Genomic DNA, 26,880 nt, shown 5'->3' with positions numbered 1-26,880 from the left:
ATCAGATTGAGTAGTTTTGGCTCATACTCCATGCCAGATGGGGTGTTTTCACCTCCAAATTCCACAAGATTTCCTTGTTTCTCACTTGCATGTAATAAATGATATGCTTCACGATGCATGAGTTTTGCAACATATCCGAGTTAGGATCTTTATTTTCCTCACTTGGGGGCATATCAACAAGGGCTTTATCTCTGCTTTTTTGGCTTTAAAAGCCAAAAAAGCAGAGATAAAACTAGCGCCCTATCAACAACTGGGTGCTAACTCGCAAATTTGCATGTTAGCACCCTTTTACTCTACGCTTCCCCTTGCATCTCTAATGAGATGCAAAGGGGGCGTTCCAGAGTAAAATAATACGAGAAATGTCACTAAGCGACATTTCTCCTATTATCAAGAATGTCGCTAACCTTGTTAGAGACAAAAAAAGCAGCGCTAACCGCGGTTAACGCTGCTTTTTTACGTCTGCTAATTTTCAGACTTAGCCATGATATCCTATGGAAGGAGGATATAGTGGTAAATAATTTAATTACCGGGACTTAATTTGATACAGAAACATAATAAAATAGCTCAGTAAATAAGAGGCAGAATCCGTGGTATTAGAGGTTCGGAATGGGCTTTATTCCAGAGGTCGATTATAATCGGTTGCTCCAGGTTCCATCACCACGAAGGCTCAGGAAGTGAAGTACATACGTTATTGACAATCAATTACTTTTATACAATAGGCATTACAGTGAGGCCAATACAAGAGGCGTAACAATTGATAGTGGAGATAATATATTCATACGTGGCAAAGATAGGCGTAACTGGGTGTGTTTACAGAACGTCATCAGATGTGATGTCATAAGAGGGTGGTTACATGAAAGAATTTCGCAATGTCAGCAGAAATACTTGGCAGAAATGCGCGCGCAGCAGCATGACGTGTGATTGACGTGCAGCTAGGGGGTGAAGGGGACTTGACATTTAGCTCTACATGTGGCGACAGAAGTCTGGAGGGTCAAGTCAACCTAATCCCAAATCATATCTAACATCCTATGTTTAAAGAACTAAGTTATCCAAAAGAGAGGTCTCTTCGAGTGGAATCTTATTCTATACTGACTATACTGACTATTAGTGCGTGTACAAGCGTCTAAGTGTCTATACTAGATGCGAGGGCGGAATCTTCCATAGTAACAGGGCTATGAATTATTTGCATGAAGACAGAGAAGCCGGGCCTTTGCTCGGTAGCTGGCAGAATGTTTACTTAAGCTACTAGACAGGAATGCATTGGGCAGGGAGCGGAGCAGATAATTTTCGAAGGTGAAATACAGTTTTTGGCAGGCAGCAGGCTGATGTCAGGCTTCGTGAGCCGCGCAGAGAATGAGACAAAGTTCATGGTCACAGATGCAGGCTCAGACTGGAGCTTTCAGAGGCAGAAGGCAAGAAAAGCTTGATGACAGATTCAGGGCCTACTTGCCTGGACTGTAAAATGGCATAAGTGAACCATATAAAGGCGGTGGCCTTTCGTACTTAGGAATGGAATATCCGGCCCATTCATGGCGGATCAACAGAGGACATGTTAACGGTGGATGCACATGTATTTGCGTCTTCATAACTGGAACTGGAGGGAACATACATGTACTTGTGACATGCACATAGAACCGTTGGGGTCCAAGATAGGGGACATAACTGACCAGAAAAATCCATATTTCCACATTCCCTCCTTGTCCCCTACTTGCCCGTCAAGAGATATCAATCTTCATTAATTCATTGATCTGTTCATATAGCATCATTTGTTCTTCTTTCTTCTTCCGGGATCTTGAATGAAAATCTTGATGTGGAATGCACGATATGGCACACAGACCACAAATCGCTGGTCCACATTGCAGGCATAAGCAGCAACTGAATAATATGAGAAGGCCAATACCTAGGAAGGATAGAACTCTCCATCCCCAGGCTGATAACACGCTCCAAAACCAACCGGACCAAGTCCAGGTGCCTGGATTCTGGTGTATCTGGCTTACAATCTTATGAAGGCGGGTTATGGCCTTATATACAGATGGCGAATTTTCTGGTATGAATATGCAACAGCTTGATCCGATGACCCTACAAGCTCCGCCCCTATCGGCCAGGATGACGTCAAGGACAAGACGATTTTGAAGCACAACAATCCGCATAGCAGACTGCTCTTCTGTTAAATTGCCTAAGGCGGAAATAGTTTAGTTCACTACTGCTTCAAGGGTTCTAGTCAATCTACGTATCAGCTTACTATTAGTAACGGTACCTATATAGGGAAAGAGACCTTTATTGAAATCTGTGTATTTTTCCCATGCCGTTTCAGTGTAATCGACTATTGGGAGATCTCTCCTTTCTCTATTGTGTACTAAATGAGTATTTCTGTGATAATCAGGAGGAGCTAGGAAAACAGGTGGCAAAAGGAATCCAATGTAGCAGGTACCATCCCAATCTAGAGGCAAACGTACATATGCCGTCTGACCACATATAAAATAGGAATGGCGGGAAGCTCTAAATGTAGACTTGCCTTGATCACTAAATTCTACTACAGTGGTGCATCTACTATGGCCCATATGTATGGAACCATTCTTTCTTACACATAATTCACCTTTTACTGGAAATATTGACATAGCGGGCAAAATTGGAGTAGCTTCGGATTCGACATTTAGGATCATAAGATTAAGCGTAAAATTACCTAATCCATATACTTCATTTTCTAGATCAGTTCCTGTTCTTTTGGGAAGTCCCTCCTTGTTAGGATAGCAGACCTTAAGTAAAACTAAATTCAAATGTCCCCATACCCAGTTATCTTGATAAACTGCAGAATTCGAATCCAGAGAATTAATTAAGCTAAACCATGCTCCACAGGAGCCGTTGTGTGTGAACGGGTATGGAAAAAGAGGTAGAATTCCTTTATAGTTCTGATGGGGAGGGAGTCGGCCACATATCCAACAATTTGTAGCATTGCTAACCTGATGGGAATGATGTAACATACTAATAAAAGTGTTATTGCGCAGCGCAAATCTGTATGACAATTCAAGCGGAGGTAATTCACTAAAAGAATGTTCAGCAGTAACATTGTAAACATGTCTAGAAATAGGATAATATATGTGCAACAATATACTTGCAGTAATTATTAAAAGACTTGGGAAAAACAAAATTAATAACGTCACTATGCAATGACTACGCAGTGATTTACAGTACGCCTGTCGTTTCAACATTTTTCGGGTGCTTTCTCTATTCAGGTCCAAGGGATACATGTCAGAGACAATTCAACCGCTTCACCTTGGAGAGGACTTAAACAATCAAATTGCTCGACTGATTGGGCCTGAGCTTTAATTTATAAAGTTCGGAGTCACTTTTTTCCACAAAAGGAAGTTTTGAGTCAATGGGTGAAGACACACAAGGTGTGCTATTCACATCTGATTTCAGTCCATGAAATTTCTTGATATGACTTGAATGAATCCATCCTTTTCTGCCTTCGATCTTCACGGCTGTTCTTGTTGTGAGCAACACCAGCTGAGGTGACTTCCACCTAGGTTCCAGCTGCGTCTTTCGATCAAAGTTCCTCACGAGGACTAAGTCTCCCGGAACCACGTCATGGGGTTTCACCTCAGTGTTGTCAGGAAAAGCTGCAGCTACCTGTGAACGACAAGATTGTAGTGCAGACATCAAGGAAGCCTAGTAATCTGTCAGCATGTTACAGTCAATATCAGTTATTTTGCGTGGTATAGGCGTCCCCCACATATTTGGTGGTCTGCCGAAGATCACTTCATACGGGGATAGCCCTGTTCGAGAGTGTGCTACCATTCTTGTGTAAAAGAGTGCAACTGGTAATGCTACTACCCAGTCGACACCTTTCTCTCTGCATATTTTGGATAATCTTATTTTCAGAGTCTGATTATGTCTTTCTACGAGACCTGCTGCTTCGGGGTGTCGGACACAGTGGAATTTCCACTGATAGCCTAACAAAAGTGAAACGTGTTTCATTAATTCGGATGAGAACGGCTGGCCGTTATCTGAGTGAACAACACGTGGTAAACCGTATCGTGGGAAGAATTCTCGAACCAACTGTTTGGCAGTAGTCGGGGCAGTGTAATCTGAAACCGGGTATGCCTCCGTCCAACGGGAAAGAGCACACACAACTACGAGAACATATTTGAATCCTCTACATCGTTCCATCTGGATATAATCCATCTGGAGGACTTCAAAAGGATGATCAGGAGGATGAAATCCACCCTGTTCTACGGGAACGCTTTTTCCTGGGTTGAACTGGCAACAGATCAGACAGGTACGAACTTTTTGTTTGGCTGCAGCTCGTAAATGTTTATTAAACCAAATGTGTTGAATGCTATCTAGCATAGCTTTTTCTCCTAGATGTGCAGGACTATGTACAGTGTTAATTATAACTTGGACCATTGAATCAGGAAGGAACCACACAGATTTTTCCTTCATCATCCATCCTTGATCGGTTTGGATCCCTCCTAATTCAGTCCATTTCTTTATTTCGTCTAGTGTAGCATATGTCTGTATGTCAATTACATCAAGAGCGGGATCCTTAACCATCATACAATGTGGTGGTGTCTGGACTATTGTCTTTGTCATGTCGGATGTTTGAGTTTGAGCAGTCTGTTTAGCGGTTCTGTCAGCTAGATCATTGCCTTGAGAAATGATATCAGTAATTTTCGTATGAGCTTTACATTTCATAATCGATATTGCAATGGGCAAATGTATTGCATCTAATAAGGCATGAATGAGGGGTCCGTGCTGAATGTGGGCACCGTGAGAAGTTAAATAACCTCTCTCTCGCCACAGTACGCCGAAGTCATGTACGACTCCGAATGCATAACGTGAATCAGTGTATATGTTGACTTTTTTATTTGTGGCTTGAATACAGGCTTGTGTCAGAGCGACGAGCTCTGCTGCTTGAGCGGACAAGGTATTTATGCAATTTGTTTCAATGATTTCAGTATCTGTTGTGACTGCGTAAGCGGCCACTAACTCTCCTGTACTTGTTCTCATACATGAACCATCTACATACAACGTCAGGTCTGGATCTGACAATGGAACATCTGTCAAGTCTTGTCTGGGTTTCGTCGTGATTGTAATAACATCAATACAATCGTGGGCTAATGGGTCTGTTCCATTTACAGGTAAAAGTGTGGCAGGATTCAATGTGTTACAACGTCTGATTTCTATATGTGGCTGAAACAATGTTAGTTCATACCCTGTAAGTCGCGCTATAGTCAAGTGTTGTGTTTGCGTTCGATTCACAAGAACCTCTACGGCGTGTGGTACTTGTACTGTCAATGGATGTCCTAACACTATGGCATCGCTTTGTCTGATTGCTAAAGCTGTCGCTGCCACTGATTTCAGGCACGCAGGCAGAGCCTGAGCTACGGGATCTAATGTACTAGAAAAATAAGCACATGGTTTGTGTGCTCCTGCTTGTTCCTGTGTGAGTACTGACAAGGCAGTACCTTCGCGTTCTGTAATAAAGAGTGTAAAATGTTTTCTGTAACATGGTGTTGCTAAAACAGGTGCTTGGCATAGAGCTTTCTTTAAGCTTTCAAAAGCTAGTGTGTGTTCCTGAGTCCAAGGGAGAACAGTCGATGTGGCTGCCTCCTGTGTTGTCAACTGAATGAGTGGTTTTGCTAGAAATGCATACTGAGGGATCCACTGTCTACAATATGAAGTGAGGCCTATGAAAGCCCGCACCTCCTTTTGTGTCTTGGGTATTGGCATGTTAGCTATTAACTGAATGCGGTCGGGTGTAAGCTACCTTCCCTCCTTGGACAGCGAGTGTCCAAGATAAACAACTCGCTGGACACAGAATTGCAGCTTAGAAGGGGACACCTTGTGCCCCTTTTCGGCTAGAAATTGTAAAACTGTCAGTGATGCTTTCTCACATTCGGGTTCGCTTCTAGCGGTGATCAGCAGATCATCGACATATTGAAGCAAGGCAGTGTTAACTGGCATGTGGATACTGTCGAGTTCTCGTTTCAGTGCTTGGCTATAGATGCTGGGGCTTTCTGTAAATCCTTGAGGTGCGCGTGAGAATTTGAAGCTACGTCCATTTAAACTAAATCCGAACAAATATTGGCTTTCCGGATCTATTGGGACGCTGAAAAAGGCATTTTTGAGATCAATTACAGTAAAGAATGTTGCTTCGGAATCAATAGCTGTCAGTAATGATGAGATATCGGGGACCACAGGGAATTGTGGCACAATACACTTGTTTAATTCACGCAGATCAATAACCAATCGATATACTGGCGGGGCCTTCGGATCTGTTCGTTTGAGAATCGGAATTATCGGTGAATTACATACATTGGAGTCTGTTTCTACAACCACTCCTTGGGCAATGAGCTCGTCAATGATTTGTAGTAAAGCCACTACAGCATCTGGTGGTAACTTGTATTGGCGCATTCGTGGTAGTACCACTCCTGCCTTTAGTGTGACTCGATATAGTGTAATATTCATGCAACCAACATCAGTAGGGCCTTGTGCCCACAGATGTGTAGGTAAAGTCTGCAATCGGGGATCCATGTCTCTAGACACATAATGACCTTTAAAATCACGTAAAAACAATCTTACTCCTTCCGGAGAACAACATATTATAGCTCCTAGAGCTTTCAATGTCTTTATTCCTAACAGGTTTTCTGGACATGATTTAGTAAGCAATAAATCTGTAGTTCGGGTCAAAGGTCCTATCGTAAGTGGAAGAGGTTGTGACACTTCATTAACAATAGGTTTTCCTGAAAAACCAAGGGAAATATTCTGTGAGCCTGAGAGGGGTGCCCCTGGAACTTCACTACGTTTTATAGTTGTTCGACTTGCCCCTGTATCGAGTAAAAATTTTCTGTCTTGGCCTAATAATTCACTATGCACATAAGGTCCTTCTTGATCTACAGGGATCTCGATAAGGGGTAAGTCAACTTCCCTCTCTAGGCTGGTTCATGCATATCGTTGATAATCAGGATAGTCATACTGTGCGGTCTGGTACAGTTGTCGTGTCGTGGTTTGCGTGGCAGCAACAGGCAGCGCTGGTGCAGCTGGCACAAACTGTATAGTCTGTTGTGGAGCTGGCATGGACTGTGCATGCTGCAAGGCTCCTTGTTCATTCTGATCCTGTCTAAGTGGCCGTGGTCTTTCTTTTGTAATGCCCGTGGCGATATTACGCTTCAGGACTGGACAATCGTGTACATGATGACCTAGTTGTTTACAATAGTTGCATGTCCCTTTTACAGATCCCGCTAAATCGCCAGAATGTGTCATACCCTTTTTATGTCCTTCAACTGGAACTGTCTGGGAGACTAGCATTTTCATTTTCGTGTCTTTCATGCGTCTTTGTTCATGATCTTGTTCCTCTCTAATTCTATTGTGATGATACTGTAACATTTGTAACATTTGTGATGGAGTGTTACCTTGCCAGGTACTCTCGAATTTTAATACTCTGTTCTTCACTTGGGGCAAGGAATTTTCAACTAATTTTGTCACAAACAGATGTGGGTATGATTCGCTACTTGCTTTTATACCACTATTTATACCAAAACATTTTTCAAATCGTGCATAGAAATCACTAGTGTCTTCATCTTGCTTTTGTTTACAGGCTGAAATTGCACCCCAGTCTTCCTTTTTCGTGGTTAATAAACGTGGCAGTACCTGTACTAGTAGACCTGGTAGTGCTTTAGTTTTGTCCCCAAGCCCCGAACCTGGACCTCGGGCCTTTTCTTCTGCTTCTAATGCTGTCCAATCTATCTTTTGGTCTCCTACCTCCCACTCTTTTTCCTTGAGTTTTTCATAAATGCCAGCAGGCATCAATACCTTTAATATTGTCATAATGTCGGGATAGGTATACTCTCCCATGAGTAACATGTCTTTAATTTCTCGGTGGAAACCCGCTGGGTCTTTGTCATGACTGGGTACCACTTTCTTCATTTCCAACAATTCTATTTTCGATATGGGCGTATATACATATACACGTTTAAACTCATTGTCCTCGCCCTTTATTGGGTGTACTTCTCGTAAGGGATTCTGTCTGTCCATGTAATACGTGGTTCTTTCCTTAATGGGCAGTGAGACATGTCCTGGACATACAAAAAGAATGTACTGCTTTCTTGATTCTAGTATTTCTTTAATTAGCTTAGTACCTGAACCTCTCCATTTATTCGTGAGTAATTCAGTCAATATATCAGGTAAGGGACCAGGATCTGAATGTTGGCTTTTATATAGTATAAGAAGTTGTTGAACCATATAAATCCCAGCTAAACGCTGTTCATCTGGGGTGAGATTCAAAAATGTGTGTGCTACTGTATTATCACCATACATTCCGGGACTGTCAACCCAATGGACAGCTGACCTGGCTAATTCTTGTTCATCCATAGAATCGAGAAAATGATAACCCCTTCGTTCTCGCAGTAATTTGTCAGCGGCTTGGAATGAATGCTCGTTAGACCTTATATTTATTATTGGTGTTTGAAAATTCCTGTTATTTTCTAGACATATCGGACGTATCGGATCAGTAAGACATCTAGTACTATTACAAGATCTTCCTCTACCTACATAGGCTATAGTTTCTGACTGTCCTGTGGGCAGTCCTGATGCTTCTTCCTCGTTTTGTTCGAACTGGTCTACCGCTAATCTTTCTTCGTGTAGGCGTTCTATTTCTTTACGGATCTTTCGGCACATGGCTATTATACAGTTTTGCTTATCATGTCTCCCTTCTGATATATTCTGGCTCCATCTGGTAAGAATTTGCATTGCTTCCGGGTCTACCCCCGGTCGGTCTTGATTTCTGATCACACAATTTATGAGGAAACGTAACAGTTCCCCCTGTATTTCCACTTTCTGGTATTCCATGGCTCTGTTAATACATTCAGAATCTCGCCCTGTTTGGACAAAATGGTATATATTATCTAGATGCGCAGTCATTCCTGGTAACTTCCCTAAATACACCGCGGCTCGTCTGATACGTAATGATGCTAGAGTCATTTCGTCCTCTTTTCCGGGCACAGGGTCATATCTACAATCTATAAGAAGTTCCTTAAGCGTACGGGCATTTATGAGTTTGGGGGTACGTGAATGTGCTGACTCTTGAAAAGTAAGTTTATTTATTCTAGGTGGCGTAGAAAAGATATTGGTAGCACCTCCGGTAGCCCCGTCTGGGGTATCGGGTGTGAAAGGATTCGTTGAACGTGATACAGCAACTATAGGCGTGGATACAGCTATAGAAGTAGCTGTAGGAACAGATGCAGAAACAGATGTGCTTGCCGGAACTTGTGTCAGAACTTGTTGCTGTAGCGATACGGGTACTGGATCTTGGCGTTGAACCTCCCTGGCAGGCGGTCTATGTGGGGCGGGATGAGCATACTCGGGAGCTGCGTCATCTAATATATGAGGAAAGAAAAACATCTTCTGCGGTTCTAGGATGCCCCTTAGGATGTACCTTTATTGGAAATAATGGGGTTGGCAAGTCTTTTGGTATCCCCGCAGTAGCCTTAGGTAATCCCTCGGCCAGAAGGGGATACATACCCTTCATAAGGGCATGTCTTTGTCTGTTTATTTGTTCTGATTTCACTCGTGCACCTTCTTCAATTAATAGATTTCCTCGGACTTCATTGGAATTCTCTTTACTCTTCTCTTCCTGTCTACGTGCTTTTTCTGTACGTCTATATGATTCTTTACGCCATAATTCAATGGCGTCTTTCTGTGATTGTCTAGCTTTCTTTTTCCATAATTCTTCCTCTACTTTCACGATGCACTCTGCATCCCAGGTCCCCGCTGCGGGCCACCTCTGACTTTCTGGTAATTCCTTAGTGTAGTCTACCCATAGATCAAGAAATAATATGGCGTCTAGGCCATGTTTATGATACATGAAGTACCCTGGAGTGTCCCTAGGAGGAATAGGAACAGCTTCTTCGAGTACCCCTTTTCTAGTTGTGATCTGTCTTAATTTCGAAAAGAGTGGCATATTGAGAACTGATCTGATACTTGATCTTGAACAAACTTAATACAGTAATCACAATAATGAACAGTCATTCATACCACAATATGCAGAACGTACTAAAAACATTTAACATTTAACATTTAACTGAGCAACAATAATGATGACGATCTAAAGAAAACTTAATCACTAAACATAATTCTCGACTTGAACTGAATTATTCTGAATTTATATACTTGATATACTAGATATACTGCTAAACAGTACAGATACACTGCTGAAACAGTGCAGACCGGGTTTGTGTACCCAAACCCGTCTGGACCGGCACAACTTATGTGCACGCCAGAACGCCTCCCCAGTAATGGTACTCACCGGGTAGCTCGGAAACGGAAGGCCTCGGAAACTGGACTGAACTTGAACCGGACTGGACTCGACTCGAACGCTTCGGACACTGGACTCGACTTGGGACTTCGGAAACTGGTGGGCCTCTGTATACCTCGGATCTTGCTCTCTCAGCTAGGCTCTGGTCGGGATACTTCGCACTTCTCACCGCCTCGTCTGGGTGTTGATCGCAGCCTCAGTCGCCCCCGCTTGACCGGAGGGAGATACAGGAAATCCTGCTGGTACGCGTTATTGTCCGTCCAGCTGTGGCAGGAGACCGGGCCTGCAACGCACCGCCGGCGCGTGAGATGAGAAAGTGTCCCTGTTCGGGCGCCATTCATGTGGTAAATAATTTAATTACCGGGACTTAATTTGATACAGAAACATAATAAAATAGCTCAGTAAATAAGAGGCAGAATCCGTGGTATTAGAGGTTCGGAATGGGCTTTATTCCAGAGGTTGATTATAATCGGTTGCTCCAGGTTCCATCACCACGAAGGCTCAGGAAGTGAAGTACATACGTTATTGACAATCAATTACTTTTATACAATAGGCATTACAGTGAGGCCAATACAAGAGGCGTAACAATTGATAGTGGAGATAATATATTCATACGTGGCAAAGATAGGCGTAACTGGGTGTGTTTACAGAACGTCATCAGATGTGATGTCATAAGAGGGTGGTTACATGAAAGAATTTCGCAATGTCAGCAGAAATACTTGGCAGAAATGCGCGCGCAGCAGCATGACGTGTGATTGACGTGCAGCTAGGGGGTGAAGGGGACTTGACATTTAGCTCTACATGTGGCGACAGAAGTCTGGAGGGTCAAGTCAACCTAATCCCAAATCATATCTAACATCCTATGTTTAAAGAACTAAGTTATCCAAAAGAGAGGTCTCTTCGAGTGGAATCTTATTCTATACTGACTATACTGACTATTAGTGCGTGTACAAGCGTCTAAGTGTCTATACTAGATGCGAGGGCGGAATCTTCCATAGTAACAGGGCTATGAATTATTTGCATGAAGACAGAGAAGCCGGGCCTTTGCTCGGTAGCTGGCAGAATGTTTACTTAAGCTACTAGACAGGAATGCATTGGGCAGGGAGCGGAGCAGATAATTTTCGAAGGTGAAATACAGTTTTTGGCAGGCAGCAGGCTGATGTCAGGCTTCGTGAGCCGCGCAGAGAATGAGACAAAGTTCATGGTCACAGATGCAGGCTCAGACTGGAGCTTTCAGAGGCAGAAGGCAAGAAAAGCTTGATGACAGAATCAGGGCCTACTTGCCTGGACTGTAAAATGGCATAAGTGAACCATATAAAGGCGGTGGCCTTTCGTACTTAGGAATGGAATATCCGGCCCATTCATGGCGGATCAACAGAGGACATGTTAACGGTGGATGCACATGTATTTGCGTCTTCATAACTGGAACTGGAGGGAACATACATGTACTTGTGACATGCACATAGAACCGTTGGGGTCCAAGATAGGGGACATAACTGACCAGAAAAATCCATATTTCCACAATATCATGGCTAAGTTTGCCTGTCCCTATCAACAAGGTAACGTGTGATTATCGCTGGGTTTCCAGCGATAATCTCACGTTAGCCTGTTAGCGTGTAGATTTTTATCGCTATTGAGATAAGCGTTGCTAATAGCACGCTATCTCAGCGATAAAAATTCACGCTAGCCGGCGATAATTATCCTCACGCTAAGAGCGCTGAGCGATAATTATCGCCGGTTGTTGTTGATATGCCCCTTGGTTATTGTTGGAAAGTGGGTTATTGGTAGGGGCAATTGTAGGTTTGCCACTGGCAATAAGGCCACTAACACATGATAGGACTCAGCATAGATCTTAGAAAATTATTCCTATGTTCAACCCTTGGTAACGTGGCTGCGAGCAGACAGGCTTAACTTCAAAGACAGGTATGTAAAGCATTTAAGAACACAATTTCAGTAAATAATTAAGACACAACACATAATAAAAATTTAACACCAATTTATAACAATAGGAAATATTCTTATCTTTAAAATGACACCAAAACTAAAACAATCCAATGTAGGGAACAGGAGATATGAATGTTCAAAGTTTTAATAAAATATAGCACTTAGAAGAATATAGCACCATATTGTGATACCTGCTCGCGATAGACCGAGGCAAAGTCAAAGTTTCAGGCCGGGCACGATGCAGCCTTGAGCGGCTACATCTTCCTGCAGGTCCCGGTCTCAGTTTCTACCTTCACACTTAGAAACTTTTCTGGAGGTTTTCTACCCGAGGGCCCTCAAAGCTCCCAGCCAGTCCGGATCCGGTGAGGGTTCGCCAGCTTGACTTGAGATGAGGTCCTGGTCAACTTCTATGGAGAGAACTTAGAAATTATTTCAAGTTTGCTTGAGTGGAACAACCCAGAAATCCAGGCTATGGAAGGCAGGCGGCGTGGCTCTCGCGGTTGCTCCCGGTCACCTTTTCTACGAGCGGCCATAGGAACTTTTCTGGAGCTTTTTCTCATGGGGTCTCTCGATGCTCCTCATGTAGCCGGATCCGGTGCGGGTTAGCCGGCTTCAGATTTTCTCGAGTCCTGGTCAATCTCTGGAAGTTGATGCAATGGAGCTTTCTAGCAGGAGGAACCTGGATGGCTTGGCCGGCTCGCAGTCGAAGGCAGGCGCCCTGGCTGGCCAGGTTGAGTCAGTCCCTCTATGGAGATTTTTTTCAAAGTTGCTCCAAACTTCTCCAAACTTCTTGAACTTCTTCCTGAAGTTCCTCAAGGGGTCCCAACATATCTCAAACTTACTCCAAGGGTCTGGAAACTCCAAGATGGTCCTTGAAAGTTGAGGATGTCAGTTACCACAATCCACTGGTACAAAACCCTTACAAATCCACTGATGGGTCTCCAAGGTGTGGATTTAGTTGGTGATATTCCAGTTGAGCTCTTTTAACCTGTAGCTTTCAGGGAGTCCACTGTTTATTTCTTTTTCAGCAACATAATCCACAGGGCTTTAGTTTCAGATGGTGCAGTTTTCAGAGGTCTGGCCTTAGAAATCTTTGCACAGCAAAACTTCTCAGCAGGGCACTTCTTGCTTCAGAAAGTTTCAAGCAGCAGATCTGGAGGGCTCTGCCCCACTCAGATACTTATTCCAAGTTCTCTGGTGTTAGACCTGGCATCATTGGCATGAGTCTCTCCTCCATTTGTTTCTGTTTGCCTCCTCTGTTTACGATGTTTTTGCTGGATTATTGCTCTGGGCACTGTGCCACTGCTGATCAGTGCCACAGTGCAAGTGCTCCCTATGTTAAATTGTTACATTGATTGGTGTTACCATGATTGGCTTGGTTGACTTACTGTTCAGACCCTAGTCTAGTGCACTGCGTGTGCCAAGGGCGTGTACGTTAACTGCTGCTGGTGGGCTTGCAGCACTGGTTGTGCCACCCACAGAAGCAGCGTGTAAAATGTGTCTCAGGCCTGCCACTGCAGCGCCTGCGTGCAGTCCCTGACTGCCATGTCGACTTGGTAAGGAAACCTATTTACCAGTCTCTAAACCTTCCCTTTGCCACATTTCAGACACCTCTATGGTAGGCCCTAGGGCAGGGTGCATTGTTGGTAAAAGGTAGGTCATGCCCTGATGTGTGTGGCATGACCTAATAGTGAATTACAGCCATTTTCGTTTTTCACTATTGAAGGGCTACCTGCCTCCAATAGGCCAGACTGGGCAGACTGATTATTAACTCCATTATAATCTATCTGACTCAGGGAGCATGGTAGCAAGTCGAGTTTAGTATCCCTGAACTCAGAATTTAATAACACACCCTTTAGGATGGATGGTTTTTAAATTCTATGTTTGAAAATAGCACTTTTAGAAAGTGGCTATTTTCTTGTCCAACTATCTACCGGTCTCTGCTGGTTTGGTGTGTGTGTCAGGGGCTGGGTGGCTCCAGAGGTCTGAGTGAGTCAGTGTGGGGTGAATGGGGCGTTTACACATAGAGTGAGGGAAGAGTAGCCTGCCCTGCCTGACACAATACTGGCTCCGCCTCCTGCTGGGCGACTGAGGACTCTGCCCTGCTCAGTGAATAGGCCAGGTGCCTCTGCCTGGCAACACCCACAACAAACCTGAGATGGTGGGAATCTCCCTGTTTGGACAAAGGGAACAAAGGGAAAAAGGGGTATAAGAGAAGGACCCCTGAACCAAGAACTCAGATCACTTCTGACAAGGAAACCTGTACCAAGGACAAGAAGCCTGCTGATCTAAGGACTTGCCTCCCCTTTCTGCCAGAGTGCTGTTTTGCTGTGGAGGAACCTGAAAGCTGCTTCTTTATTTTTGCCAAGGAACAAGGAGAGAGGAACTTGGTGTGTACTCTCTGAACACTTGCTAGGAAATCTCCAAGGACTGGAAGAGTGCCAGTCTCCTGTTGAAGTCACAGGGCCAAAGGACTTCACCATCTACTGAATTGCTGAATTGCTGGAAAGTGTTGTTTCCAGTACACAAGGGAAAATCTGCAGTCTCGACGCCAGCAGCAACGCCAGTGAGCAGTGGGTATCGGCCCCGGCTCCAAGTGACCCCGTCTCGACGCCGGTATCAACGCCAGTGAGGAGTGAGTATCGGCTCCACCTCCAAGCGACCCCGTCCCGACGCCGCTGCTGATCGCATCGACTCGACGCCCTACTCGACGCCGTGAGCGCTGCTCCGGCCCGACATCCCTCGACACCGCTGCGGATTGACCCGACTCCGAGGCACGATCGACGCCGACCTCGACGCCGACATCTCGACGCCGTGGATCCTCGTTTTCTCCGTTTCTCAAGGTACTGTACTTGTGGGGTCTGTTGCGACTCCAGGCTCGACGTAGCGCTCCTCGCGGTCAACGCCGAACCTTGGGAATCTTGTAGACTCGACGTCGTGTGACTCCTGTGGAGGTTACATTGTTGCCAAAGAACTGTGCTCAGAAGAATACTTTGCTAAAGAACTATTTGCCAAGAAGAAACCTTATTTGAACTATTATTTTTCCTTCCAAAGAGTATTTATTAAGACTGTGGTATATTTTTGTCGTTATTTGGTCTTGTGCTAAGCCTTATATAAAAATACTATTTTTATAATAACTTCTGTGTGGTGTCCATCTGTAGTGTATTCACTTTATTACTATATGTGGTCATAAATGCTTAACACACTGCCTCTGAGATAAGCCTGTCTGCTCTGCCAAGCTACCAAGGGGGTAGCAGGGGTTATCTGAGTGTGTAATCCCCTTTCCCTGACTAGAGTTGGTTGGGCCCTATTTGTCAGAAGTGTATACCTCTGCCAACTAGAGACCGCCGGTTCTAACATTGGTGGTCAGCGGTGAGGATTGAACTTTGCATTTATGACTCATGTGCAGTGATTAGTGTACGCTACATAGTGAAAGCAGACCATAACGCAGCCACAATCTGTTTGGTAGGATATTCTATTTTTGTTCTCCGCTTTCCTGGAGCTTATTTTTTCAACACTGCCAGTTTTGACCATGGAGAATGCCGGAGCGACTACACCTGTGGAGATTGTTGTGGGGGAATTTGATAAGGAGAAGATAGATTCCTACAAGCTAAAGGATCTAAGAGGATTTTGCAAGCAGTTTAAAGTTCCTACCACAGGTCTCAAATTGAGAGGCGACTTCCTCAAAGCACTGAAGGCCTGGTTAGAGGCCAGAGATCCCTCTGACCCGGTGGTGGTACCGGAAGAGGAAGAAGAAGAGGAAGAGGAAGAGCCCACAGGTGGGCCAGTGTCATCTCCAGGCAGCAGTGTTTCCTCTAAGAGCCTTTCTCCTGAAGAGTTGGAAGACAGGGAGAAGGAGAGGGGGTACAAGTTGGAAATGGCAAAACTTAAATTAGGAGGGCAGTTGGAATTAGAGAATGCAAGAAGCAAGAGAGAAGCTGAAATGGAGAGCAAAAGATTAGATTTTGAGAGAGAGAAATTAGCGTTTGAACGTGAGAAGATGGTGAGGGAGATGGAGCTTAAAACTAAGAGTTTAGAGTTGAATCCCCCTGGTGGCAGCACTCCATCTGTGCCTGCAGAAAGTAGGTTTTATTTTCCTAAAGATGTGATCAAGGATTACAGTAAGAATGAAGATATTAGCCAATGGTTTAAAGCGTATGAGTTAGCATTGTTGGCCCACCGGGTCCCTGAGAAGGATTGGGGAACGGGGTTGTGGAGCCGCTTTACAAACGAGGGGAGAGATACCTTGTTGAGCCTTCCTGCTGAGGATAGGATGTCTTATACTCATATGAAAGATGCTTTAATGCTGAGATATGGCTTAACTCCAGAAAAGTACAGACAAACCTTTAGAGAATGTAAGAAGTTGCCTGGTACTACGTGGGTTGAATATGTGTCTTTTTTCTGCAGAACCATGGATGGTTGGATAAAGGGTAGCAAGGTTGATAGTTATGATGCTCTTTATGATTTGTTTGCTTGGGAGCACTTGACTAATAACTGTTTTCCAGAGCTACGCCAGCACCTTGTTGATAGCAAGCTATCTAACCCTAGAAAACTTGCTGAGGAGGCGGACCGCTGGGTCAGTACCAGGGTCCACAAGGGTCCAGTGGGAGACTCAGCCAAAGGTGGGCAGGGTCCCCAGCAGAAGAGTGGGGAGGACAGGGGTAAACAAAGGGAGTTTCAGAAAGGGCCCCAAAGTAGTCCCCAAGGGAACCAAGGGAAGGGTTCCCAGCCTCCCCCTGTAAAGAAGCCAGAGGCCCCGACAGGTAAACCTGTTCACAGGGGCCCCATGACCTGCTATGCCTGTAAGCAGGTGGGACACCGTTATTATGATCCCCAGTGTCCCATGAAGGATTCGAATGCACCGCCGCGTGCACCCCCTCGTCAGGTAGCGAGTGTAGCCCTGGGAGGGGATGAGATGGGTGCCCCCGGTGGGTGGGGTCCCGCAGAAATGTCCCTGGTCTCTTTAGGAGACGTAGAAATGGTCCCTCCAACCCCTCTGCCTAGTAACACTAAGAAATATAGGCAGTGGGTGACCATTAATGGCCATAGGGTGGAAGCTCTCAGAGACACCGGAGCGAGTGTGACAGCTGTCAAGTGTCACTTGGTGTCCAGAGAACAGGTGGTCCCTCATGCATTCTACCCCGTTGTAGCTGCTGACAACTCACAGAGTCAGTGTGAGGTAGCTCAAGTTCCCTTTGAGTGGGGGGGGGTCTCAGGTACTCTTCAGGTGGCTGTGAGGCCCGCCATGCCTGTTGATTGTCTCCTGGGCAATGATTTGGAGGACTCCCCTTGGGCTAAGGTGGAGAGAAAAGCGCATCTGGAAATGTTGGGTCTGCCTGAGTGGGTGTGTGCGACCACCCGGTCCATGTCAGTTAGTAAGGGTGTTGATGGGGGCCCGGAGCCTGAAAGTATGGCCCAGGTCCCAACCGTGAAGAGAAGAGGCAGGGGGCGCGGGAAACCGTCCCCCATCGTTCCCGCGGTCCAGGAGGGAGCAGACCCTGAGGGGGATGCCCTGGAACCGACAGGAGAACAAGTGGCCGAACTGGGAGACCTGCCCGAGCTGACCCATTGGCAGCAGGATGGTGGTCCCTCCAGGGAGGAATTTTGTGCTGAACAGAAAGTGTGCCCTTCTCTTGTGGGTATGAGGCAGCAGGCCTCAGCCCAAACGACAGGTGATCAGTCAGGATCACATTGGGTCTACTGGGAGAACGACCTCCTGTATAGCGAGCCTAAGGCTGCTGAGCCTGGGTCAGCCCGTGTGCTGGTGGTACCCCAGCGCTTCAGAGCCTTCCTACTGGGGTTGGCTCATGACGTTCCGTTAGCTGGACATCTGGGGCAGGACAAGACCTATGACAGGCTTGTCACCCATTTTTATTGGCCCCAGATGAGAAGGGATTCAGATATCCATTGTAGGACCTGTCAAACTTGCCAGGCAAGTGGGAAAAGTGGGCGGAAGCAGAAGGCTCCCCTCCAACCTTTTCCCGTCGTCAGTACCCCCTTTGAGCGAGTGGGAATTGACATTGTGGAGCCACTGGACCCCAAGACAGCCATGGCAACAGGTTTATCCTGGTCTTGGTGGACCATGCCACCCGGTACCCGGAAGCCATCCCTCTCCGCACAGTGACGTCCCCCGTGGTGGGACGGGCACTGATGGGTGTTTTCTCCCGCATGGGGTTCCCCAGAGAGGTGGTGTCAGACCGGGGCACCAACTTCATTCCGAATTATATGAAGTCTCTGTGGAAGGAGTGTGGGGTAACCTACAAGTTTACCACTCCTTACCACCCTCAAGGTAACGGGCTGGTTGAGAGATTCAACCGGACCCTAAAAGGCATGATCATGGGTCTTGAAGAACCAATGAGGCGTAAATGGGACGTCCTCTTGCCATGCCTGCTGTTTGCTTACCGTGAGGTGCCACAGAAGTCTCTAGGGTTCAGCCCCTTTGAGCTTTTGTATGGTCACCCGGTAAGAGGACCTTTGAGTCTGGTCAAAGAAGGCTGGGAGCAATCTCCCAGGAAACCTCCCCAGGATGTATATAGTTACATGCTGGCCTTTAGGAACCAGACTCGGCGCTTCAGAGATCTTGCTCAGGCAAATCTGGAGGCCAGCCAGGAAGAGATGAAGCGGTGGTACGATCAGAATGCCACTCTGGTTGAGCTTCAACCTGGTCAGAAAGTTTGGGTCATGGCCCCTGTGGAACCTTGTGCGCTCAAGGACAGGTGGACTGGACCATTTGAGGTTGTGGAGAAAAAGAGCAATGTCACCTACTTGGTGGACTTGAAGTCTCCCAGGAACCCCTTAAGGGTCCTGCATGTCAACCGGTTAAAGCCCCACTTAGAAAGGTCCGAAGTGGGCATGCTCCTTGCCACAGATGCTGGGATGGAGGAGGAGAGTGAGCCTCTTCCTGACCTCCTGTGTGCAAAAGAATAAGATGGGTCAGTGGATGGTGTTGTCCTCTCTGACACACTGACCCCTGAGCAGCAGCAAGATTGTCGCCATCTGTTGGCACAGTTCCCTGATCTGTTCTCCTTAATCCCTGGTGTCACTCAGTGGTGTGTCCATGATGTGGACACTGGGGACAGCACTCCTGTGAGGCACAAGGCCTACAGGGTGACTGAAAAGGTCAGAGCATATATCAAGGAGGAGGTCTCCAAGATGTTTGCCTTAAGGGTGGTTGAGTCCTCTAGCAGTCCTTGGGCCAGCCCAGTGGTCTTGGTCCCAAAGGCTGCAGCGCCTGGTGCTTCACCAGAACTTCGGTTCTGTGTGGATTACCGAGGACTCAATTCGGTCACCAAGACTGACGCGCACCCCATCCCCAGAGCTGATGAGCTCATCGATCGGTTGGGGGCTGCCCGGTACCTTAGTACGTTTGATCTAACGTCTGGGTACTGGCAGATCGCCTTGACTGATGGGGCAAAAGAGAGGTCTGCATTCTCCACACCAGATGGGCACTACCAGTTCCGTGTGATGCCCTTTGGGATGAAGAATGCCCCTGCCACATTCCAGAGGTTGGTTAACCAGGTATTGGCCGGGCTGGAAGATTTCAGCGCCGCCTACCTGGACGATATAGCAGTGTTCAGCGCCAGCTGGGAGGAACACTTGCGCCACCTCCAGGAAGTGTTGTTGGCCCTGCGCAGAGCAGGCCTCACAATCAAGGCTAGTAAGTGCCAGATTGGGCAGGGTTCAGTGGTGTACTTGGGGCACCAAGTAGGGAGCGGCAAGGTGGCCCCCCTGCAACCCAAGATAGATACCATCCTGGCTTGGGAACCGCCCAAAACCCAGACTCAGGTGAGAGCCTTCTTGGGTCTCACGGGTTACTACAGGAGGTTTGTCAAGGGGTATGGCAACATTGTGCATCCCTTGACCTCGCTGACTTCCAGGAAGCAGCCGAGACTTGTGATCTGGACTGACGCCTGTCAGAACGCCTTTGACACCCTGAAAACTGCAATGTGTACAGCACCGGTCCTCCAGGCACCCGACTTTTCAAAAGAATTCATTGTCCAGACAGACGCTTCAGAGCATGGTGTGGGGGCTGTTCTAGCACAGATGAATGAGGAGGGCCGAGACTTACCTGTAGCCTTCATCAGCCGGAGGTTACTTCCCAGGGAACAGAGGTGGAGTGCGATAGAGCGTGAGGCATTTGCTGTGGTCTGGGCGCTGAAGAAGCTAAGACCCTACCTGTTTGGGACTCACTACCGGGTTCAGACAGACCACAGGCCCCTCAGATGGTTAATGCAGATGAGGGGTGAGAACCCAAAGCTGTTGAGGTGGTCCATTTCCCTACAGGGGATGGACTTTACGGTGGAACACCGCCCTGGTACAGATCACGCCAATGCTGATGGTCTGTCCAGATTTTTCTGCCTTAGTGATGAGGACTCCCTGGGTGAAGGGTAGTTCTCCCCACATTTCAGCTGGAGGGGACACGTGTTAGACCTGGCATCATTGGCATGAGTCTCTCCTCCATTTTTTTCTGTTTGCCTCCTCTGTTTACAATGTTTTTGCTGGATTATTGCTCTGGGCACTGTGCCACTGCTGATCAGTGCCACAGTGCAAGTGCTCCCTATGTTAAATTGTTACATTGATTGGTGTTACCATGATTGGCTTGGTTGACTTACTGTTCAGACCCTAGTCTAGTGCACTGCGTGTGCCAAGGGCGTGTACGTTAACTGCTGCTGGTGGGCTTGCAGCACTGGTTGTGCCACCCACAGAAGCAGCGTGTAAAATGTGTCTCAGGCCTGCCACTGCAGCGCCTGCGTGCAGTCCCTGACTGCCATGTCGACTTGGTAAGGAAACCTACTTACCAGTCTCTAAACCTTCCCTTTGCCACATTTCAGACACCTCTATGGTAGGCCCTAGGGCAGGGTGCATTGTTGGTAAAAGGTAGGTCATGCCCTGATGTGTGTGGCATGACCTAATAGTGAATTACAGCCATTTTCGTTTTTCACTATTGAAGGGCTACCTGCCTCCAATAGGCCAGACTGGGCAGACTGATTATTAACTCCATTATAATCTATCTGACTCAGGGAGCATGGTAGCAAGTCGAGTTTAGTATCCCTGAACTCAGAATTTAATAGCACACCCTTTAGGATGGATGGTTTTTAAATTCTATGTTTGAAAATAGCACTTTTAGAAAGTGGCTATTTTCTTGTCCAACTATCTACCGGTCTCTGCTGGTTTGGTGTGTGTGTCAGGGGCTGGGTGGCTCCAGAGGTCTGAGTGAGTCAGTGTGGGGTGAATGGGGCGTTTACACATAGAGTGAGGGAAGAGTAGCCTGCCCTGCCTGACACAATACTGGCTCCGCCTCCTGCTGGGCGACTGATAGCCCTGCTCCTGCCAGTGACAATACTGGCTCCGCCTCCTGCTGGGCGGCTGAGGACTCTGCCCTGCTCAGTGAATAGGCCAGGTGCCTCTGCCTGGCAACACCCACAACAAACCTGAGATGGTGGGAATCTCCCTGTTTGGACAAAGGGAACAAAGGGAAAAAGGGGTATAAGAGAAGGACCCCTGAACCAAGAACTCAGATCACTTCTGACAAGGAAACCTGTACCAAGGACAAGAAGCCTGCTGATCTAAGGACTTGCCTCCCCTTTCTGCCAGAGTGCTGTTTTGCTGTGGAGGAACCTGAAAGCTGCTTCTTTATTTTTGCCAAGGAACAAGGAGAGAGGAACTTGGTGTGTACTCTCTGAACACTTGCTAGGAAATCTCCAAGGACTGGAAGAGTGCCAGTCTCCTGTTGAAGTCACAGGGCCAAAGGACTTCACCATCTACTGAATTGCTGAATTGCTGGAAAGTGTTGTTTCCAGTACACAAGGGAAAATCTGCAGTCTCGACGCCAGCAGCAACGCCAGTGAGCAGTGGGTATCGGCCCCGGCTCCAAGTGACCCCGTCTCGACGCCGGTATCAACGCCAGTGAGGAGTGAGTATCGGCTCCACCTCCAAGCGACCCCGTCCCGACGCCGCTGCTGATCGCATCGACTCGACGCCCTACTCGACGCCCTACTCGACGCCGTGAGCGCTGCTCCGGCCCGACATCCCTCGACACCGCTGCGGATTGACCCGACTCCGAGGCACGATCGACGCCGACCTCGACGCCGACATCTCGACGCCGTGGATCCTCGTTTTCTCCGTTTCTCAAGGTACTGTACTTGTGGGGTCTGTTGCGACTCCAGGCTCGACGTAGCGCTCCTCGCGGTCAACGCCGAACCTTGGGAATCTTGTAGACTCGACGTCGTGTGACTCCTGTGGGGGTTACATTGTTGCCAAAGAACTGTGCTCAGAAGAATACTTTGCTAAAGAACTATTTGCCAAGAAGAAACCTTATTTGAACTATTATTTTTCCTTCCAAAGAGTATTTATTAAGACTGTGGTATATTTTTGTCGTTATTTGGTCTTGTGCTAAGCCTTATATAAAAATACTATTTTTATAATAACTTCTGTGTGGTGTCCATCTGTAGTGTATTCACTTTATTACTATATGTGGTCATAAATGCTTAACACACTGCCTCTGAGATAAGCCTGTCTGCTCTGCCAAGCTACCAAGGGGGTAGCAGGGGTTATCTGAGTGTGTAATCCCCTTTCCCTGACTAGAGTTGGTTGGGCCCTATTTGTCAGAAGTGTATACCTCTGCCAACTAGAGACCGCCGGTTCTAACATCTGGGTAATGCAGGAGGTCACTTCTGACCAATGGGAGCAGGGTAACTCCTCAAAGAGTGTGGCATTATTTTGTCCAAGGATGCATCAAATCTTCCAAATCCTTAATGGCTGATTTTCCAGCAAGGAGGTAAGAGCTGGCTAAACACACCCCCTAGGATGGCTTATTTTCATAGACTCTCCCCCTACCATCTGCACATACCTTCCCTAATCCTGGGTCTGGTGGGGGTCAAGAGTGTAAAGTGGAAACTGACACTGTGGCCAACCCTCTGCCTTTGAAGCCCATGGTTTATGACTCCCCCCTCCCCAGCCTGGCATTCCTGTGGAACAGCACACTGCCCTCCCAGCAGAGCTGATTAACCCAGGGGCTCTTTATCACCTCTTCATGGCAGCCTGGCCAATCCACCTAACTCTGACCAATCAGGGCAGACCACTGGAAGGCTGAATATGGACTTACAAACAAGTAAGTCTTATAACTTATTGTATGTACACTTTAGGAGAAATTCAACAATATTATATTGTTGGATTTGTTAATACAACTCTGGGAAGTCTTTGGAAAGTATTCCTAGTTCTCTACTATCAATAGTTATCAATCAATAACTTCCTACCATGTAAACCTAAGTAACAAGGGATTTGCAATGGGAAAAATAACTTGGGCCATTTTTCCAGCACCAGGACTTACAAAAGCATATTTTGTATGTACTTGTCTTATATCTACAGGAACCCTAACCCACGTGCAACTAGGGAAGACTTCAGGGGTTCTGAATCTGTAGAAAGATTGCAGATTTTCTTTTTACAGTGATCCTAGAATCAAAGTCGAATTTGAGTAGCACTGTACCACAATGCGGGGAGTGAAATGTGAAATTTCACTTTACCCAGGCATATAAAAACTCATTTTATAAGGGTGTACCTTATAAATACCTGACCCCCCACCCCTGGGATACCTAGGGGAGACCCTGGGGGTCCCTAATATGCCAAAATATTGTAGGTTATCAATTGTTAAGTGCCCAAAACACCAAAGTTGAGTTTGGGCGCAATTTACTTTTTAAAAGCAGTCCTGGCACCCAAGGCTGATTTTAAACTAAACTCAGGCCTAAGCAGTGCACACATGCAAGTGCAGAAAAAGGCCGCTGGCCTCTAAACTGCCATGCCCCAGGCTACTGGGGACTTCTAGGTAGTTTCTATCCCCTGCCCTATTATATACTAGAGGCTTATAGGGTAGGTCATGCCAATCACAGGGGTACCCCGCCATACCATTGTGTACCCTAGTGTATGTAGGTGTTTTAACTGTATTCTAATGTGTCTCTTTCAGCTTAGCACTGGCCCTGGGACTGTTTAGGGAGAGCCCAGGGTGAGTCAAAATCAGTTACCACCAGTATCAGTCAGCAAAAGGTTGGGGGGTGCCCAGGGCACAGGATGACTTTGCAACAGTTATATAATTAAATTATAGTTTTAATTTGCCAGATGATTTATTCTTTCTTAGATGCCTGTATCCAGGATACGAGAATAAATGTAGAAACAGACCAGATTAAATTGTCAGGTGAGATTAAGTCACCACATTGACATCGTCATGTTAAAATGTTTTGTTAGCAATGGAGTACCTGGCAGTTACTATGCCATGTCTTGTAGGATGCTACCATCTCTTCTTGTCCTGATGAACACCCATATGACTAAAGTTCGAGGTTTTAATGCACCAGTACAGTCATTAGGCTCGTAGCTCGGAGCTTTCCTGTTCCAGTTCCAGATTTTTCGCTAACCCGCCGTCACGCGCAGAATCCTGCAGAGGCAGAGGCAGAAGGGGAGAGGCTGCCGCTGCCGCCGCCGCTCCCGTGGTTCCTCGAGGCCAGCAACTGAGGCCAATAACCGCGACCCTGAGGACCGGCAATAAGCAAACCAGCGACTGGCAAGGGCAGCTATTATCACAGCCGGCATCCGCGACCCCTGCGGTCTCCCTCTCGCACTCCTAGCAGCTTGCCCGCCTGCCCGCCAGCCAGGTGCTGCCAGCATCGCCGCTCCACTACTCCTCCTGTTCCTCCCCGTGCACCTGAGCACCGAGCCTGTTCCAGCTGAGGTGCGGATGGTGCACAGTGCACAGAGGGCAGCTTCCAGGGCCCAGGGCAATGGGGGAGAGTGGAGTGGAGTAGGTCCCAGGCACCAGAGGATGAAGAAGAGCGAAGAGGAGGTGGCGAGCAGAGTGCGAGCTGTGTGTGACAGCCGACAGTCCAGGAAAGTGCCAAGCAAAGAGATAAGAGCCCGCCCATACACAGGGAGAAGCAGAAGCTGTAGCAGGGGAGAAGCAGCAGCACACACACCAGCCCACACGCCAGCTGATGGTGACCGGTAGCAGAGGCAGTGACTAACGGTGAGAAGTTATGAGTGGGGGCCGGCGCTGGGGGTGGGAGTGAGGGGATCCTGAATTGGAAACCAACTGCCCCCCCCAGACCTCACAGAGTGGACAGATCAAACGTATTCACTCACTTCTCAGATTGATTCAATTAAATTAAAAAAGCAAACGATTCAAACACCAAAACTTGGCAAAACTTGCCAAACAGAACCCTTCCCCAAAGCCACTGTTCAAGCCCGCAATTCCGGCTCACTAGGTGAAAGGCCAACAACTCACCATGAGGTCTGGAAGGACGAGGGGAGGGGAGAAAAAAGACAAAAAATTGTTAGCCAACTCCAAGCAAGAAGCGGAAAAGGATAGCCACCCAGCGTTGGTCATGGAGGAAACCAGCACCCCACCTGGCTCACTGAAGGGAGGAGCGAACCAAACAGAGCCAAGGCAAATAAACTGCGACAAGCAGTACACGTTGGGAGCTGTATCCACGTTTACTGCAGTAACCCCTGGAAAGACAAGTACCAAGTCTACCGTCAGCAAAAAACTCACTGAGTCAGCCCAACACGTTGTTCCAGAAGGTGGCAAGAAAGGTACTCCATTGGAACCATCTAGACACCATTCATACCCAACCAGCAGCAAACAGGCGCTGATCACCGTTTTTTTAAAAATGGCTACAAAAACCATCAAGATTAACCAGGATCGCATCGAACTCGATTGCCATGAATACTATAAACTTAGTAATGATACCACCGACACTCAAAGTGAAGTCGCCACAAAGTCCCTCCCGGACAGAAGCAGTAGTAAGAGCAACAAGTTCGAAACAGAAGAATTAGAAGAACTTTGGGAAACGGGACCAGTCCCCCAAAAAGGCAACTAACAGTGAAGCCCAAGGCTCGCAATTTCACACAACCAACACTCTTCTAGAAAGGGAAGAAAGCCAAAAAATTAAAGTTACGGAGGCACTAATACACTAGCAACCACCCGTTTCAGAATCACATCTGCAGCAGGAAAAACAATCAGCACTTAGCCGCTACTGCAGCAATGAGGTTGTCCCAACACATGAGATGAGTTCAAACATCCTTAGCCCGTTTGGAAACACACACACGTACACGCCTACAGATGACTTGGACCCTGTCAAAATAAACATCAAGAAGCAAGACCAATTAACAACGCCACGTCACGGATTGGAAACAGTGCATCAAAGTGGCCAGGATCTCTCATCTTTCAACCAATCTGATGATACGCCTTTCAAATTTAAAAATCTTGAAAATTCCCTCACGGTGCCGCAGTCACAAAAAAGGGAGAAACGAAGCGAGAAACCAAGCAGGATTCCGGATTCATTGAACTTACCATCCCCGGATTTCCAACTATTACAGGAAGAGAAAGCCAGCTCACCACCTACGACAGTCTGGCCGCATCTGTTAAATACTTTGGACACGATCGGTAAAGCTATGATTTACCACGCAGACAAGTTAGACACCCAAGTGGATCTTTTAAAAACATTATCCATCTATGTACAGGGCATTGAACAAAAGTTGCAAAACTTTAATGAAATGATCACAAGGGTGCAGCAAGATCGAGAAACAACTTATCAAATATGCCACTGCACTCAAATAATAGATCAACTAGCTGTAGT

This window comes from Triturus cristatus, chromosome 3_1 (assembly GCF_964204655.1).
Source record: "Triturus cristatus chromosome 3_1, aTriCri1.1, whole genome shotgun sequence".
Lineage (NCBI taxonomy): Eukaryota > Metazoa > Chordata > Amphibia > Caudata > Salamandridae > Triturus > Triturus cristatus.
Note: the sequence above shows the minus strand (reverse complement) of the source record.